Here is a 19,805-nt window from a genome sequence, read left to right as displayed (position 1 = left end):
TAGTTGTTGTCACACTTGCAACATCCACTTCCACCAAATGTTTCCTCACCCAGTTGCCTATTTCAGGGCGGAAATTAGTGAGGAGCGCATTTTTAAGCTGTTGTTGATAAGCACTCTCAGCTGTATCATTGAATGGGATGCCACTATGCACCCTGAATTCTTTTTCAAATCTCAAACGAAAATCATCAGTATCTTCGCCAGGCTTCTGTTTTATTCCTGCCAAATGACCATAATTCGCTCGTCTTTGAAATATAGTTCGCACTCTTTGCACAAGACCATTCCATTGTGCTGCATACTCCTCTCCCAATTGATTTCCCTCAACGGGATAGGGAAAAGGCCCTTGATTATTTCTACCTGTATAATTTCCTCTAACCTTTGCCCAGTCTTTTCCCAAGGAGGACATTGCAGCTTCTCCTGCCTCATGTCCATTCAGTCTATAGGAATGTATAATTCCAACCATGTCCTCTGCCCATATAGCTGGGTCTTCAGCAACAGGGGTAACCCCTTCAACAGCTTTTCTTGCCTCTTCCAATGTCCATGGCCGGAAAACATATGTATGTGGGAGTTGGCCTTCCCCTACATTAGGGTTTGGCACCTGTATCATTGGGCACACATCAACCTTGTCTAAATTTTGAGAAAATCTAGCAGCAGTGGTCAAACTTCTTGTTTGTACAGGACTTCTAGTAATGTGACCCTGACTTCTTTTGCTGTTATATGGGGGGGGCTGCAGGTTTGTTAAGCTTGGATACAAGTTTTGTGTACGAGCGGAAGGCCCCTCTTGCTCCTCTGCTCGAGCTGCGCCTTCAGCGTCGGCGGGAGCCGTGGCCGCGGCAGTGCGCCTGCGCACTCCGGCCTCATTGTCTTCCGGCCTGACAAACATAGTCTCAGCCTCATCACCTTTCATCTTTCTATCTTTTGTCTTTTGGATTTGTTGTTTTCTCTCTTGTGAAGCTTTCAACCACATTTTAGCACAATCCAATTCTCTTTCTTTTCTTTTCTTTTTCAGTCCATTTTTCTTTTTATCCACACTCTCTTCTAAAACATCAACTACTATCTTCCACACTTCAACTCTCAACTTCCCTTCTACTCCATACTTTTTCTTCCACTTCGGCATATATTGCATACAATTAAGAAATCTACTCGCCATGTACTTCTCATCTCCGTCAAGAGGTAGAGATTTACCGTTTTTATTTCCCATCTTAATTCTAGTAGTTCTAGGTTATACAATTTCTTTTTCTCAAAAATATTATTATTATTATTACTATTTATTACTATTTATTTATTTAACTATGTCTTTGAGGATCCTCAATGCAGGTTTAAATTGACCTTTCAACAAATTACTAGCCTGTATTATTGCTGTGGATCAATGCTAGAACTGCTTCTTAGTCAATTTATCCTACCAGTCACACACTCAATCACACAAACTCCAGCGCTTTTTTAGGCCTATCCAGGGATGGGTGTAAAACCCTCCCAAACAGCTTTGGAAAAACGGACAAAAGAAAAAATCTACGCCCTTCTTCAATTAAGAAAAAGAAGCTCTGTTTTTCTTAGCCCGTTTCTTCCACTGGGACTTTAACCCAAGCCAGATCCCTCAGCTCGGAAAAACAGACAAAGAAGAGTCTACACACTTCTTCGATGAACGAAAAAGAAGCTCTGCCTTTCTTAGCCTGTTTCTTCCACTGGGACTTGAACCCAAGCTATCTCCTGTGCACTTCTATGTGTTACGCGTTTAACAACACAACACAATTTCAAGCCTTTAACTTACTTGTCCCCTGGTTCGTTGCACTGCCGGGTCCCGTCAATCCACCTCTGTCAGACGAAGGCAGACGTAAGATGCTGGCCCAGCGAAGAATTTCCTTCCCAGGTCTTTCTTTACCAGGTCCGGCTAGTGGACGCTGGCCCGTCGACGGTGTACAGCGCGTCGTCCTCCGTCAGCCAGATGATGGGTATGAGAGGTCCCGGGTTTCGGCACCAAAATGTTAGAGATTTGCTCACTCCAACTTATTTTGCAAGAACCACACGGTAGACAAGGCAAGTTCTTTTAGACACCTGCAGGTGGAGAGATCACTCGCTACCGGAATGAAATCTGAAAAATCTCCTTCCTGCAAGGGCATATTTATTAGGAGGAACAGAGTGGGGGTATGGGTAGGCTGGCTAAAGCCCTTGCCCTCTAGTCTAAACATGTCGGGGGATGTTTTATGACCTTGTGATAAGGAGGACAAGGTAAGGTATTTATTACCTGTTGCACTCCAACATAATCCTACGATAAAGATAACCTGGAAAACCCTAACACAAACGAAGAGCTGAGAATGGCCCTGACGTAACATTCGGAGTTATTCAAATAACTACTACATAATTAACAAGTTTATCAAACTATCTGTGTCACTCCAATTCATTAAACTTATCGATCGTCCTTTATGGAAACGATGCCGCGTATGCGCCGCGCCGCTGACGTCTAAATATTCAAAATATTCCACAGACCCATATAACGATATATAAAGTATATATCAAATAACTATCATATAAACAACAATATTATCAAACCATCTGTGTCACTCCAAATCATTATATCCATCGATCAAATTCCTCGTCCTCTGTCAACAACGCCGCCAGTCTCGTCGTTATTCCATAGATCTACAGATAACAGATAACAATATTGTAGCGTTAACAATGTACCAGGAAAGACGTGAGTTTGGTAAACGGCTCTTTATTTCACAAAACAAGAGTTCAACGAGCCAAAAACTACTGAACTGTAACGATAAAAACATATACAAGTTGCTACACGAAATAAAATATATCAAACGCGACTTATAGTCCCAAAAATACGGTATAACTGCCCTATTTAAAGGTATCAAGTCCTCACCAAGGTCGCCATTGGCGTTTTAAAGTTGAATATAAAGTGAAGGTTTCAAAACTGTTTGCCAGCCACAATATGGTGTATATACTCTGATATATGCACCATTCATTCACTCATTCATTCATTTATTCATTCATTTTAACAATGATTGGCCATGGACAGACAGATTGATAGACCGTGACGTTTCCAAGTGACGAAGATGGACGGATATATTATGAATAAGGACGGACGAGGACAAAAGGGTGGCCTCTGCTCGTATGAAGGCCAGAGGATGGATATGAAATAAAGTAAAAGTACATGAAAGTAATAAAGAGAAGTAAAAGTAATAGGGTAAAGTAAATAAAGTAAATTGATAGGGTGCAATATTAATGTGTGCGTGGAAGATCGGACAGTACAGCCAAATGCAAAGCGAAGCACACTTTATTGTGGAGGGTAAGGGGAACGGTGGAGGGCTGGAGCAGCGAACGGGCAAGGCTGTGCTCATCGGGTGTGGGTAGCCTGATAGTAAGGCAGGGTAAGGAGCGGGCGGCTGGACTTCTCACTGGCGAGGATGGACGTGGCTGACGGGTGATCTCCCAGGAGAGCAACTGCGGACTGACAAGGTAGCATTGGACAGACAGGACAAGGACCAAATCATAAAGAGAGGACCGGTGTGCACTGAGACATCACGAGACAAGCTGACACGAGACAAGCTGACACAAGCTGTAGCGCTGGCCGTGCTAATATAGTGCAACCAATGAGCACACGACAGGTGAGAATGATCCTGGTGATTGGCGGGGCGTGGCTGGATGACACCGGCACGTGACAGTGTGTTATTAGGGTGATTTGATGACTTTCTTAATATTAAATGCATATATTTTACACATTTACATGCTTTTATCGATGACAAAAATAGTATGCTGTTATGCTGTGCGTTAATAAGGTCTATTTCTCTGTTGAATGCCGTTAAGGCGCATGACTAGTGCTTTTACACACTCATTTGAATTATACAAGAATACACACCTGTTACCTGCTTTTTCCACTAGAGTACAGTATGTACCTATATTTTGTAATATGAATTGCATTTTAACTAACAAGCTCAATTTATTTCTTTTCATCAGGAAATGTATATGCCTTGTATTTTCTGATTTATGGATCTGTGTCGGAAACATCAGGAAATGACTTAAAAAAACACCCATCAAAATTTAGTGATATGGCCACGCCCCCCTCCCTCACGGTCCTGCCTGGGGTCACAGTCTGGAACGGAGACTGTTTGTCTATGCAGAATAATTGTAAGTAGATTGCTAACAAATTAACAGGAATCCGTCAGCCCCAAAATGTTAAAAAGAAAGCTCTACTTATCCCATTTGCTGTTTCTGTTATGTCTGTCACCAAGAGAAACAAGCACAATGCTTTCTGAGGCTTTTCGCAATCTTGTTTGTAGGTTGTTAGATTAGATTTTAATCCCTAAGATTAAAAGATTTGGATTTGAAGTCCAACTTTGAACTTTCGCCAAGATGACCTCCAGGGCTTGTCGCACATGTCCCACAGCCCACTTGTACTACGACGCCAAGCTGCATCTCTGGCTGGCCAGATTTAGCTACGGCTATATGACGGCCGGCTCCTCACTGCTTGAGATCCTGCAAGCGACCGCGACACGAAGGGCCGACCGTGACGCCACCTCTTTGGCATCCTCAATCTTACTCCACTGCATGAGCGATGGTTTGGACTGTAAGTAAGAAGCCAATTTTATTTTGTTAACCTCATCTGTTTAGCGACTAATGCTAATTGCTGCCTCGATAACTGCAGTGGAAGTATCACTGTTAATGGGAGTTAACAGCTATGGTAAGTGAAATGGTAAATGGACTGCACTTGTATAGCACTTTATCTACACTGTACAATGCCTCACACACAACGCCAACGAGGGCTGCTGCCTTGCAAGATGCTGCCAGGTCCACTGGGAAGAAATTAAGGTTTATTGTCTTGCTCAAGGAAACTTGGACATGGTCGCCAGAGTTGAGGATCAATTCCACAACCTTAGAGTTGGGAGACAACAACTTTACCGGGCAACGCCAGCCCATCTATGGCTGACTGCCTGCCTATGGACTCTACCAAAACGTTTGCACTGTTAAATATTGTAAAACTACGACCAATCTCCACAAAATACGATCAACACAATATTTTTGATTTTGTGTCAGTGCCATCCATCCATCCATCCATCCATCCATCCATCCATCCATCCATCCATCCATCCATCCATCCATCCATCCATCCATCCATCCATCCATCCATCCATCCATTTTCTGTACCACACCGGAGAAAACCCACGCAGGCACGGGGAGAGCCCAAATTTATGATCAATAAAATCTAAAATATTGTGCAGATTGCATTTAGGGGGCAAATGCTTTTTCACAGCACTGTAGCTCCGAAACAATGGTGTGTGTTTTTTGTTTGATGGGAATAGATTTACCTGAAATAACTTTTTTTTTACTTTCTACTGTATTGTATTTTCATTCAAAATCCGTGACAGAACTGCACATGCAAAATTGTTTTGTTACTTTGTATATCAGATTTGAAAAAAAAATCAATCCAAAGAATCAAAATGATTTACTTGTTTATAGCACTAATACTGCTACTCTTTCTAATTGTCACAACTTAAAGCAACTACTGCTTTTTTGTGGCTCAGAATAAAGTTGTTAGTCAGGAAATGTATGTGATCATAGAAATCTACAAGGCTAAAAACTTTTTTTAAATAGTGAAGGACTGTGATGTAATGTCTAAGTACCATGTTTGAGGGGTAAACGATCCTTCCTTTAAGCACTCTATTGCAAACAAAACACTTTAATGCATTTTCTGCTTGATAAAACCTTGTTCAATTTCCTAAGCTGTGTATCTTTTAGATAGTCCTGACAGCATTCCCCTATATGCTCTTTGACATGAATTACCAAGAGTTGCACAAGCAGTTAAACAGACTCCGGCTGAACACATTTTCTTCAATTAGAGGCTGCAGTCAAGCACAAGAAGATAAAGCGTGTTGCCTTTTATGAACATTTATTGTTACACAGTGTAATGACCATGCATGCTGTGACCCATGCTAATGACACTATAGATTAAGTCTAGTGGGTACCCTTTGGGAAAATACAAAACTATTCCAGAGGTATTGATTTCGAGACTTGCTGCGAAATTGAACTGTCAGGTGTTCCATTGGGCCCTGATATGATATTGATTGCCACTGCTTAGTGGCCAGCAAAGAGTCTGGTTACCTGAAACAGCTCGGTCAAGGGCAAAGACTGGCAGTCCCTCTGTCTCCCCAAATGCTTATTGGGGTTTGAAACAAAGAAATTTGATCAACTTTGGTTCTCTGTGGAATGTGAGTATTACTGCACTGCATCAGAACTCAAACAGTATTGATGCAGTGCACTTCTCTCACTGAGACCATTAGCCCTGCTTTGTGATGTGAACCGACTTCTCCATTAAGCGGAAAGCCTACAATGGACAGTGCCATCATTGACATTGAGCTAATGGCTTTTCCAGGGTGTACAGGTTAAAAGGGGGCATTGGCAGTGAAATCGATTCTTCTTTAAGAATTATTCTATGTACAACATAAATGGTGTACTAGTCAATGAAAGGTCATTCAATGAAATAAAAGAAATAGAACAAAGGAAGACAAAACAGAAAACACAGACAGCACCCCTCTCATCTCCTGGAACTGTCCATTTTAATTAGGGTGCATTCCTGGTGGTGTCAGGAAGTGCATGGAGGCAATCAGCATCCTGCGTGGCCCGAGACAAATGCCTTTGATCAGTTCTTGGAGACTCATCTAAAGTGACTGTTTGAGGTATGTGTGGTTTTATAGGCCTCTGAATGCCAGCCAAGACTACTGTCACTGTGATAGAAACCTCCATCGCTGCTCAAGATGCACATACTGCGATAATGTTGATGGCAACAGACCACTAATTTGCTGCTGTAACTACAATGTTTTCTCTAGAGTCGAGTCCTGCATTTGTCACACAATACTGCGATGTGTATTATGGCAAAAGACAACACCTCTAGGCTACAGAATAAAAACAAAAGGCTATGTGGGTTGTTGTTAAGAGAGACAGAAAACATATTTTAAGGCCACATTCATGGATAGTTTCCTTTCACTATAATAAATATTAGTGAGAGATAATGGTGATGGTGGCCTGAATCTGTGAATCATTTTGACAAGAGAGTCAAAATTATGTCCCTATTTTAAAAATGTTTACGCAACATTCTCTGACTGGAATTTGATACACAAAATAGATATGAATCTGACGCATGCAAAATTATTCAGTCCCCTTTACTCACAGCACACTGTTCAATTCATTATCTGAAAATGCAAAGAGCAGGGAACAATTGCAAACCTAACATAAGTTTGGTGAAAGCTACTTAACATTATAATGATTGTGCCTGATTAAATTTTAACAAGCTTTATAAGGAATCTTAAAAAAAGCCATTTTCTGTCACGGTCAGGTGGAGCATGGAGCAGGACGACCAAGTGCAGCTTGGACCAGGGTTTATTGAAGCAACTCAATAGGCAAACTGACATGACTTAACAAACAATAACTTGACTGACTGACCGGGACGTGAAACAAGAAGACAGGAGGACATGACGGCATCAAGACAGTACGACAACCCCGAACGACAGCAACCAATGATCCGACAGGGAGTGAGGGGCAGACAGGACTTTTATACATGACAGGTAACGAGAGGCAGGTGGGAATAATCACACTGATCATGGGCACACAGGAGGGGAGGGGCGAGCACACAGACAGAAACCAAGACAACAGACACATAGTGGAGCAGTTGGGGACGAGACGTGACATTTTCGAGGTTTTGAAATGGACTGTTTCAAGTATTTCAGGGGCAAAGGTGTGGAGTGTTACATGTTATTTAAAAACCGTGAGCCAGAGATGGGAAATTTTTACATTCAGCAAGGCAAATTCACTATGGCTACAGCGAATCATTAATGTTAGTCAGTCTGTCCGTCTCTCTCTCTCTCACCATTTCTCCTCGCTCACACCTCAAAGATGTGATGGTTTTTTCTCTTCCTCTGTCCCTGCTCTGCACCAGGCTGGCGAGGCGATGAGGTTAGCCATCCATCATGAAGATGCGGTTATGGCAGTTACAGAAATTCTCTGGCTGTGGAAACGTTAATCTTCATCCTGCATTTAGTAGTACTGGATATGCTTGTCATTATTATTTCATTTCATTATTATTACAGTGATCCCTCACCACCTTGCGCTTCACCTTTTGCGAATGCGCTACATTGCGGGTATATACTGTAAGTGAGATAACAGCATTTGAATGCACGCTGATAGCGCAGGGCGTGCATCTGAGCAATGTGAGTCATTGCGTTCAAGCGCGGCAAGCGCGGCACTCAGCCTGTCACGAATGAGGCAGGACAACCATGTGCAACACGGACCGTTTATTTAGTCAATGCAAAAAGAGGAAAGGGGAGGCTAGAACAGGTGGTAGCGATCAGCGCCAATTAGCACGCGCAGTTCCATATTGGCGACGCTCGCCCCCGAAGTATCGCGCGGAGGGTGCATCAGCCGGCCAGCAGGGCGAGAGCAAGACGTGACACAACCGCACACGAAGGAAAAATGCACAACTGTATCAAGGGTGGAGATCCTTTGACAAATGCACCCGCTATTTGGTGGCTGAATGTCATCTGAACTTAATGCCCACTTATTGCGGGGTGGTTTTGGAACCAATTATCCACGATAAACGAGGGATTACTGTATTTTCTTTGTACACTTTAAGGGGGGTGGGAGAGGGTCCTGAAAAAGAGTGCTCTTTGTACACTTTGGGAAAATTTTGATAATTGTGAATAACCCCAAAACGAGATAGTGTGCTTTTTTTTAATTCCCAGATGTCTGGATAAAAGGTCTCTATTGTTTCTTTGTGAGAATAGCAGATGAATAATTACAGCACACTTAATATCAGCTTCTCACACTTAAATCATGTCATTGTGACAGGCCAGTTGTGTTTGACGCAAATGCGGTATGACTTCTGTTACCATGACCACTGGGGCAGCGCTTGGGCCTGCAATGGAGTGGCAAATTGTTATTCAATTTTCCAGCCCATTCACAAAAAAGCAGGCAATGCGTAACACCTGTGTTGTTACAGGCGACTGAGACTCACTTCAGTCACAGAGGTGTTCACAATCCCGCACACAGACTGCATAAGAACGGAGCTTGGCTTATTTAACGATATACACCTCGGGCTGTCCTATTTATGAGCAAGGTATAGTGTCACGTACCTGCGCCACCTGCCACCTTGCCGGTCCCTCCACTATACTTTGAGCAGATTGAGGAGGTTGCTCACAAGGAAAGGCAGGTTAGCCGGAAAAGGCTCGTTCTCAAGCAGTCATAGGCTGATGCTGCATGTGCTGACTGTAAAGTATGTTTTTACAATCAATTTTGGAGGCAGAAGCAGTTTCTCAGTAAATTCTGTCAATTTTCTGCGAAGCTGCAATTTTTGCTTTTTCTTTGTAACACATTAACTGCAGACTGGAGACTGCTCAACCAAAGCCTCTTTCTTCTACTGTTGGTACAAATCTCACAGGCTAGCTCGGACACATTTTCATAAATAGGGAGATAATGAAATTTGTACTTACCGTATTTTTCGGACTAAAAGTCGCTCCGGAGTACAAGTCGCGTCAGCCATAAAATGCACAATATAGAGGAAAAAAAACACATGTAAGTCACACTGGAATTTAAGACACATTTTGGGGGAAATTTATTTGACAAAATCCAACGCCAAGAACAGACATGAACCAGCTGTCATGGATCGAAATGGAGCAGGGCGACCAAATGCAGCTTGGACCAGGGTTTATTGAAGCAAACTCAAAAGACTCTGCAAACTGACATGACTTAACAAGCCAACAAACCGACAGGGACACGAAACAAAGGACGTGAAGACATTAAGACAACAGGAACCAAAAAGACATCTAGACAACAATAATCCGACGGGGCGTGAGGGGCAGACAGGACTTATATACACGACAGGTAACAAGGGGCAGGTGAGAATAATCAAACTAATCATGGGCTCACAGACAGAAACCATGACAACAGACACATAGTGGAAGGGCTGGGGACGAGACGTGACACCAGCAACAACAGGCTAATGATACGGTATGCTAACGTGACATAAATACAAACGAGCAGTTGAGAACGGGCCTGATGTAACATTGACAGTTATTCAAACAAATTTATCAAACCATCTGTGTCTCCAAATCGTTCAATCCATAGATCGAATGCGTCGTCCTTTCTGTAAACAACGCCATGTCATCATGACCCGTCATCAGTTGCAGTTCAAATTATTCCACAGGCCCATATAACAATATATAAACTATATATCAAATAACAATAATATAAACAATAATTTTATCAAACCATCCGTGTCACTCCAAATCTTTAAATCCATCGGAATCTTCGTCTTGTGTCACTTGAAAAATAAAACACACAGCTGTTGACGCCGCTAACGTCAGACTAGATATATCAAATAAATGTAATTTAAAGAACAATTTTAACGAACCATCCGTGACACTCCAAATCAGGGGTCACCAACACGGTGCCCGCGGGCACCAGGTCGCCCGTGAGGACCGCATGAGTCGCCAGCAGGACTGTTCTAAAATTAGCTCAAATAGCAGCACTTGTCAGTGAGCTGCATCTATTTATTTTACAGTCAAACCTCGGTTTTCGAACGTCCTGGTTCTCGAACAAATGGGAATTCGGACAAAAAATTCGAGATTTTTTTGTTTCTGTTGTCGAACAAAATTCGGAGGTCGAACCTCGCGAGATGAGCCGGAAGGACCTGAAAAAACCCGACCGCGCGGCCCGGATGCCGACTGACTCAGTTTTTGTTACTTTGAGGATTAAATAACCCCTAATCATGCCTCCAAAGAAACTAAGTGGGAGCGGTAAAGCCATCCTAAAACACAAAGAAGCTCTTAAAGCAATGCGACAGTGAGCGTTAGGCACACTGCGGTTGCACGATCGGACCAAATTAAGCTCCCTGCGCACTGAGGTCCACTTAAATTTTGGAACGTACATCAGGACTTAAAATATTTTAAAAATTTTAGCGATGGCTCTGTCACAATAATGCGACCAGCGCGGTGCAGTTGCGCGGTGCAGTTGCGCGGTGCAGTTGCGCGGTCAGCGACGCGCTACTGTTGCGCGTTCGCGGTGCGCTACGGTGGCGCGATCGGACAAAATTAAGCTCCTTGCGCACTTGGATCCACTTAAATTTTGGAAAGTACATCAGGACTTTAAAAATATTTTCTAAATTTCAGCAACGGCTCTGTCACAATAATGCGACCAGCGCGGTGCAGTTGCGCGGTGGGCGACGCGCTACGGTTGCGCGTTGGGCGGTGCGCTGCAGTTGCGCGATCGGACAAATATGCACAAATAAAAAATGCTTAAAAAAGGCGTGATTTTTTTTGTCTTGAAACAGATTATTTTTTTTCCATTATTTGTAATGGGATAAATAGATTCGCAATACAACCGTTTCGCTTCTCGAACCGCCTTCTGGAACGGATTGTGGTCAAAAACCAAGGTTTGACTGTATTTTTGATATTCTTGTTAAAATCACACTTACATGTGAACTGGAAATGACAATAATAACATCGTGAAAGCCATCCATCCATCCATCCATCCATCCATCCATCCATCCATCCATCCATCCATCCATCCATCCATCCATCCATCCATCCATCCATCCATCCATCCATCCATCCATCCATTTTCTTCCGCTTATCCGGGGTCGGGTCGCGGGGACAGCAGCTTTAGGAGGGACTCCCAGACTTCCCTCTCCCCAGCCACTTCCTCCAGCTCATCCCGGGGGATCCCAAGGCGTTCCCAGGCCAGCTGAGAGACATAGTCTCTCCAGCGCGTCCTGGGTCGTCCCCGGTGTCTCCTACCGGTGGGACATGCCCGGAACACCTCCCCAGGGAGGCGTCCAAGAGGCATCCTGATGAGATGCCCGAGCCACCTCATCTGGCTCCTCTCTACGTGGAGGAGTAGCGACTCTACTCCGAGTCGCTCCCGGATGACCGAGCTTCTCACCCTATCTCTAAGGGAGAGCCCGGACATCCTACGGAGGAAACTCATTTCGGCCGCTTGTATCCGGGATCTCGTTCTTTCGGTCACGACCCATAGCTCGGGACCATAGGTGAGGGTAGGAGCGTAAATCGACTGGTAAATTGAGAGCTTTGCCTCTTTGCTCAGCTCTCACTTTACCACGACAGACCGGTACAGAGTCCGCATTACTCCCGACGCTGCACCGATCCGCCTGTCGATCTCGTGGTCCATCCTCCCGTCACTCATGAACAAGACCCCAACATACTTGAACTCCTCCACTTGGGGCAGGATCTTATCCCTGATCCAGAGAGGACATTCCACCCTTTTCCGACCGAGGACCATGGACTCGGATTTGGAGGTGCTGACCCTCATCCCCACCGCTTCACACTCGGCTGCGAACCGCTCCAGTGAGAGCTGGAGATCACGACCTGAAGAAGGCAAGAGCACCACGTCATCTGCAAAAAGCAGAGACGCGATGTTGAGGTCCCCAAACCGTACCCCCTCAAGGCCTCGGCTGCGCCTAGAAATTCTGTCCAAACAAATTATGAACAGAATCGGTGACAAAGGGCAGCCTTGGCGGAGTCCAGCCCTCACTGGGAACAAATCCGACTTACCGCTTGAAATGCAGACCAGACTCTGGCATCGCTGATGCAGGGACCGAACCGCCCTTATCAGTTGGCTCGGCACCCCGTACTCCCGAAACACCTTCCACAGAACCTCCCGAGGGACACGGTCGAACGCCTTCTCCAAGTCCACAAAACACATGTGGACTTGTTGGGCGAACTCCCATGCACCCTCGAGGATCCTGCCGAGGGTGTAGAGCTGGTCCACTGTTCCACGGCCAGGACGAAAGCCACACTGTTCCTCCTGAATCCGAGGTTCGACCTCCCGACGGACCCTCCTCTCCAGCACCCCTGTAATTGGAACACACCCTCCGGTCCCCTTCTTAATGAGGGTAACCACCACCCCAGTCTGCCAATCCAGAGGCACTGTCCCCAATGTCCATGCAATGTTGTAGAGGCGTGTCAGCCATGACAGCCCCACAACATCCAGAGCCTTTAAGAAATCCGGGCGGATCTCATCCACCCCCGGGGCCTTGCCACCGAGGAGTTTTTTTAACTACCTCAGTGACTTCGACCCCACAGATTGGAGAATCCGCCTCAGAGTCTCCAGGCCCTGCTTCCTCAATGGAAGGCGTGTAGGTAGAATTGAGGAGGTCTTCGAAGTATGCTCCCCACCGACTCACGACGTCCCGAGTCGAGGTCAGCAGCACGCCATCCCCACTGTAAACAGTGTTGACGTTGCACTGCTTCCCCCTCCTGAGACACCGGATGGTGGACCAGAATTTCCTCAAAGCCGTCCGAAAGTCATTCTCCATGGCCTGACCAAACTCCTCCCACGCCCGGGTTTTTGCCTCAGCAACTGCCGAAGCCGCGTTCCGCTTGGCCATCCAGTACCTGTCAGCTGCATCGGAAGGCCTGCAGGCCAAAACGGCCAAATAGGACTCCTTCTTCAGCTTGACGGCATCCTTATCGTCGGTGTCCACCAGCGGGTTCGGGGATTGCCGCCACGACAGGCACCAACGACCTTACGGCCACAGCTCCGGTTGGCTGCCTCAACAACGGAGGCGCGTAACATGGTCCACTCGGACTCAATGTTCCCCGCCTCCCCCGGGATGTGGGAAAGGCTCTGCCGGAGGTGGGAGTTGAAGCTCTTCCTGACAGGAGATTCTGCCAGACGTTCCCAGCAGACCCTCACAGAGCGTTTGGGTCCTCCAGGTCGGACAGACAACTTCCCCCACCATCGGAGCCAACCCACCACCAGGTTGTGATCAGTTGACAGTTCCGCCCCTCTCTTCACCCGAGTGTCCAAAACATGCAGCCGCAAATCCGATGACGCGACTACAAAGTCGATCATCGAACTGCAGCCTAGAGTGTCCTGGTGCCAAGTGCACACGTGGACACCCTTATGTTTGAACATGGTGTTCATTATAGAAAATCCGTGTCGAGCACAGAGGTCCAATAATAGAACACCACTCGGGTTCAGATCGGGGGGCCGTTCCTCCCAATCACGCCCTTCCAGGTCTCACTGTCATTGCCCACGTGAGCACTGAAGTCACCCAGTAGAACAATGGAGTCCCCAGAAGGAGCGCTCTCCAGCACTTCCTCCAGGAAGGGTGGGTACTCTGAGCTGCCGTTTTGTGCATAGACACAAACAACAGTCAGGAACCGTCCCCCCACCCGAAGGCGGAGTTCATCGGGGTGAACCCCAATGTGCAGGCGCCCAGGCGGGGGGCAATAAGTATACCCACACCTGCTTGATGCCTCTCACCGTGGGCAACTCCAGAGTGGAAGAGAGTCTAGTCTAGCCCCTCTCGAGAGGGCTTGTACCGGAACCCAAACTTTGTGTGGAGGGCAGTCTGACTATGTCTAGTCGGAAACTTTTCCGCCTTGCACACCAGCCACCTCCTTTCCAGCCAGAGAGGTGACATTCCATGTCCCAAGAGCCAGCTTCTGCAGCCAGGCATTGGACCGCCAAGGTACCTGCCTTTGGCCGCCGCCCAGCTTACATTGCATTCGACCCCTTTGACCCCTCCCACAGGTGGTGAGTCCATGGGAAGGGGGACCCACGTTTCCTTTTCGGGCTGTGCCCAGCCGGGCCCTATGGGCGAAGGCCCGGCCACCAGACGCTCGCCTACGAGCCCCGCCTCCAGGCCTGGCTCCAGAGGAGGGCCCCGGGGACCCGCGTCCGGGCGAGGGAAAACGAAATCCATTAATGTTTTTCTTCATAAGGGGCTTGTGTGAACTGTGCTTTGCGTGGCCCATCACCTAGGACCCGTTTGCCATGGGTGACCCTACCAGGGGCATGAAGCCCCGGACAACATGGCTGCTAGGATCATAGGGGCATGCAAACCCCTCCACCACGATAAGGTGACGACTCACAGAGGGGCATAGTGAAAGCCAAATTGAGCAAATTGGCTATTTCAGAAGTGTGTGTCAAACTGGTAGCCCTTTGCCTTAATCAGTACCCAGGAAGTACCTCTCGGTTTAAGAAAGGTTGGTGACCCCTGCTCTAAATCATTAAATCCATCGGAATATTCATCCTCTGTGTCAATAAAAAAAAAAAAAAAAAAAAATCACACTGCTGTTGACACCGGAACTACGTGCGCTGCTGACGTCAGACTAGATATATCAAATAATTGTAATATAAACAACAATTTTAATACTACATTGTCCTAAAGGTTAGACACATGTGATCGTTCATTTCTCTTGTCAGGAGACCCACTTACATCGTCAATGACTGCTGTACCACTGTAACCGACATGTATGCACACAAACGTGAAACAGGAAGTGGTATTGCCTGAAAACGGCCTTCAAAATAAAGCACCCTACCTCAAATTAAAGCACGGCTGAGTAACACATGCAGCTCGGTGGCGCACTGGTAAGCACGTCTGCCTCACAGTTGGGAGGATGTGGGTTCAATTCCACCTCCGGCCCTCCCTGTCTGGAGTTTGCATATTCTCTCCGTGCCCATGTGGGTTTTCTCCTGGCACTCCAGTTTCCTCCCACATTCCAAAAACATGCTTGGTAGGCCGATTGAGCACTCCATATTGCCCCAAGGTGTGAGTGCGAGTGCGGATGGTTGTTCGTCTCTGTGTGCCCTGTGATTGCCTGGCAACCAATTCAGGGTGTCCCCCGCCTACTGCCCGATGACAGCTGGAATAGGCTCCAGCATGGCCACGACCCCCGTGGGGACGAAGCGGTACAGAAAATGGATGGATGGATGGATGAAAACATGCGATAAATTGAGGCTGCAATAGAAGCGCGAAGTGGCGAGGGATTACTGTATTTTTTTTTCCCCATCACTTCAATGCAGCAAAAATGTGTTCATAAGTCATAGCTGAATTCCCTAATTGGGGTCTACCTAAAAGATTGCAATTAATAGATTATGTATGGCACGGCCACCATCCATGCACGCAATCAATTCGTGTGAACATACAATTTAGTTCCTTTTTTTTAGAATTTTTGTAAATTAGGCCCTTTTTGTGTCAATGACAGAAAAAAAATGCTACAAGAGAAAGCCGTGGGGCAGGCTTAACTTTTATTAGATAAACAAAATTAGCTGGTTGTAAGAAGTTCTGCATGAAAGCCTGTCTTTTCACAATTTGTTTCCTTTGTGTCAATGTGCAGGGATGTGGTGCACTGCGGCTTGCTCAATATCCACTTTCCTCTTTGGGTTATGTTCCCATTTCTTGATTACCACGTGTTGGAGGCAGATGGGAGACAGAGGGAAGGAAAGCCAGTTGTATCAGATAATACTATTTTTGATACTATGCTTTTTTATATTTGCTGGTCTTTGCTTACCGTAATTACGAGTAAAAACTGGTCAAATATTTAAAAAAAAAGATTATTAAAAGTGAAGACAATTTGCAATTCTAGTAATGACACGAATTTGATGCACAATTTGTCTTCGCGGGCCACATAGAATGATGTGGCGGGCCGTATCTGGCCCCCGGTACTTGAGTTTGACACCTGTGCTCTAAACCCTTTCTCTTACTCTGCCATGTGACTCAGAGATTACACAAAGCAGTGGCGCTGTTTGGACCATCTGCATTGTATTAAAACCCAATCAATCAGCATTTAAATTAAATTCTTCTGACATTTTGCTCACCAAAAACAAGTTGTAATGAATGTGAACTTTTAATGCATTTTATTCAGAAGGTTACTTTGAACCTTAAATGGCGGCACGGCGTACTTATGGATTTTTACGGCCTCCGGCCTCCATAGGGGCGCTCTAGCAGGAAGCAAGAGCGAGACAGGCGAAGAAGAGATAATGCGCCGAAGAAGACGCGATAGTTTGTGTTTACAACATTTCGCGCATCACGCAGAACGCGATCAAGACGGACATTACTGAAAGGAAGCTTTTATACACAAACCGTCATTATGGGGGACAAAAGAAATGCATATGATGCCGCTTTTAAGCCAAAGGCAGTCGATGTTGATGACATTGTGTTGTGTCTACTCTGGAGCGTATTTATGGATTTTTATGGCCTCCAGGGGGCGCTCTAGCAGGAAGCAAGAGCGAGACAGACGAAGAAGAGATAATGCGCCGAAGAAGACGTGCTAGTTTGTGTTTTGATCGTCTCGCGCATCACGCACACACCCACACTCTCACTCACACAAAGAAGAGACAGAACGAGATCAAGACGAACATTACTGAAAGGAAGCTTTTATACACAAACCGTCATTATGGGGGACAAAAGAAATGCATATGATGCCGCTTTTAAGCTATACGTGTCGCTCGCTAGTTTAATGTAATTTAGCGCTTCGTGCATGAATAAGATTAGCATGAACAGACCCTCATCACACTCGAAGAAATGCATAAAAGCGACGACGAAAGAGAGACTGAGAAAGTGTGAGGCGAAGGATATCTAACGCTATTTCAATTGGACACTAAGGAGGAAGACTTCGATGGTTTCAGTGCACAGGAGGAAGATGAAGACGGCTCTTTTTTTACTTTTACTGGTATGCTTTTTTCTAACCAGCCCTGTTAGTGCTGTGCTACCGTATTGCTGCTGTATTGCTGCTGTGTTACCGACGCGTCTCAGTGACTTTGCTGTGTTACTTGCGTGTTGCTGCGGTATTACTGCCGCGTCACAGGCAGTGTTTGGAAAGAAATGTTAAGGTATGTTATTAAAGCTTTAAAAAAACTTTCTGTGTCCACTCTTTCTTTGCTAATAACTCGCGTGCACACTTCCGCGTTTCTGCGGTACAACTACTGCGTCACAGGCAATGTTTAGAAAGACATGTTCAAGTATGTTATTAAAACATTAAAAAGGCTTTCTATGTACTGTCTTTCTTTGTAAAAAAAACTCGTGTGCATGTGCGGCTTATAGTCCGGTGCGGTTTATGTAAGAAAAAAAACTGAAATATCCCTGAATTTTAGCTGGTGCGGTTTATAATCCGGTGCGGTTTATAGTCCGGAAATTACGGTAGTTTGTTTCTGTTTCTTCTCTTGGTCAAACTGAAAATATACGGGTCATTCAGATGTGAATTTATTCAATAAAAAATAATATGCCATCCTCCTGTACACACAGGGTTTCCAGACCAACCACCTCAGTGAAACAGATGAGACCAAAAAATGTTGATTTTGGGCATCTCATATATCGCCGCCATACACCGTTTGTGAATTATTTATACTAATGCTTGGGTGGTTGATCATAGAACCAGGAATGGTTATGTGTATTTTCAAGTGTGATGTGGAGTGATCCCAGCATTAGCAGGATATCAGGTGGTCTTTTAATTACTCCTCTGTTATGGGTAGAAATCATAAAAGTGGCAGATGGATGCTTCAGTTATCAAGGTCTAATGATCCAAAGCACCTTGAGTGTTATTTATTAACAGAGAGCCTTCTACCTGTGGTCCTAGAAGCCAGAATGAATGTGAAAATATACCTGCATGGTTTCACGCAGCAATGCACTCCTTGACCTGTATGCCAATTCTTGCAAAACATATTTTCAGTTCCCTCTTCAATTACGCCCACCTCCCTGAGCTTTCAAATCCAAAGCAGCTGGCTAGCCATCTGGGGCTCATCAGATGCCTCAGAGATTTAAAAGAGGACCATTTTTGGCAGAGTGGGCATCAGTTCTACATTATCACCAGCAACAATGATGACCCATGTCCTCTTTTTTAACTGCTCTGTTATCCGGCATCCAATCACCATGTCAATAAATCAAAAGCACTGGCAAACATTTTTCCTGTAGAGGCTAATTTTTAGTGCCCGAGCAGAAAACACTATGAAGACCTTAGGATTTTTGTAGAAATTATTATTATCTTTAAAGAATAACATTTTTGTGGAATTCAACCTGAACAAAAATCATCAAACTATGCATAATTTGGGCCTGAGGAAAATTGTGATATTTCAAAGTTTCCATTAACAAGTACAAAAACAAAATGTGTCTGTCGCGCCCCCTACGATGGCTTATCGGAGCCCTGTCCTGGTAAGTTTGACGTACAGCAACGAATATTCAAAAAAATGTGTAGCACCTTCTGTTAGATAAATTGTATATATATGTTATCATGCGTTCCCTAATGAGTACATATTAATAAAGTTATTGCGCAGAATGCTTGCTGTTTCTTCTTGCAGACATCACCTAGTCCACAACAAGGCAAACGATGCTGGCTGGAGCTTCCTGACCTTCTACACATCTGGGAATCCAAGAAAGTTGTTGATGTCTGCACATGTCATTTTGTCTATGCACTCTTTTCACATGACTACTTTGTTTCCCATAACATTTTATCCTTGCGACTTCTAGTTTCACATAGAATCTCGTTTCTTCACTCTTGAGACTAGCCCACGCTTTCCCCCCCACCTATCAGGGGCTAGTCTCACATTGTAGGTAGGGCATTTCCTTAATAAAAAGAGAGGAGTGTAAACAAGACCTTTAGTGTATTTTGGATTGCTGTAAGTCTGGATGCACTCCTCGCGAGAAAAGATCAACATTCTGTCTCACTGGTTTTGTCTGCTGATCCTTTTGCTGAATCTGAACCTAACACCTTCAGACGTACAAACACATACTTTTGGTTGCCATAACCTGACATGAACAGGAAGTGAATAATGAGTCTTTGAATGTACTATTTTTGCTTCTGGTATCCCCCCATGTTCAGACACTGTTGTATGTTAAAAGAAAAAAGACAGCCATTTCTAGAATGACTACATTTTGGAATGCAATCAAAGACAAAATGCTGTTTCTGAAGTTTCACAGCCATAAATTATGCAGGCCCTGGTGGATTTCAGCAATAGTAGTAAGTGCCTCATTTATATACTTTGTTGTGGAGCAAATCAGACTGAGGTTATTGACC

At 45.1% G+C, this 19,805-nt stretch overlaps 1 long non-coding RNA gene across 1 annotated transcript; it reads left to right on the top strand.

Moving 5' to 3' along the window:
• Positions 1–4,286: 4,286 nt before the first annotated feature.
• Positions 4,287–19,443, top strand: LOC137840550 (uncharacterized). Its single transcript, XR_011087282.1, has 2 exons — positions 4,287–4,567; positions 6,563–19,443. It is a non-coding gene; the product is annotated as an uncharacterized lncRNA (long non-coding RNA).
• The last annotated feature ends 362 nt before the right edge of the window (positions 19,444–19,805 follow it).

The sequence above is a fragment of the Syngnathus scovelli genome, chromosome 8 (genome assembly GCF_024217435.2).
Source record: "Syngnathus scovelli strain Florida chromosome 8, RoL_Ssco_1.2, whole genome shotgun sequence".
NCBI lineage: Eukaryota > Metazoa > Chordata > Actinopteri > Syngnathiformes > Syngnathidae > Syngnathus > Syngnathus scovelli.
Note: the sequence above shows the minus strand (reverse complement) of the source record. Positions and strands in the feature narration are given on the sequence as shown.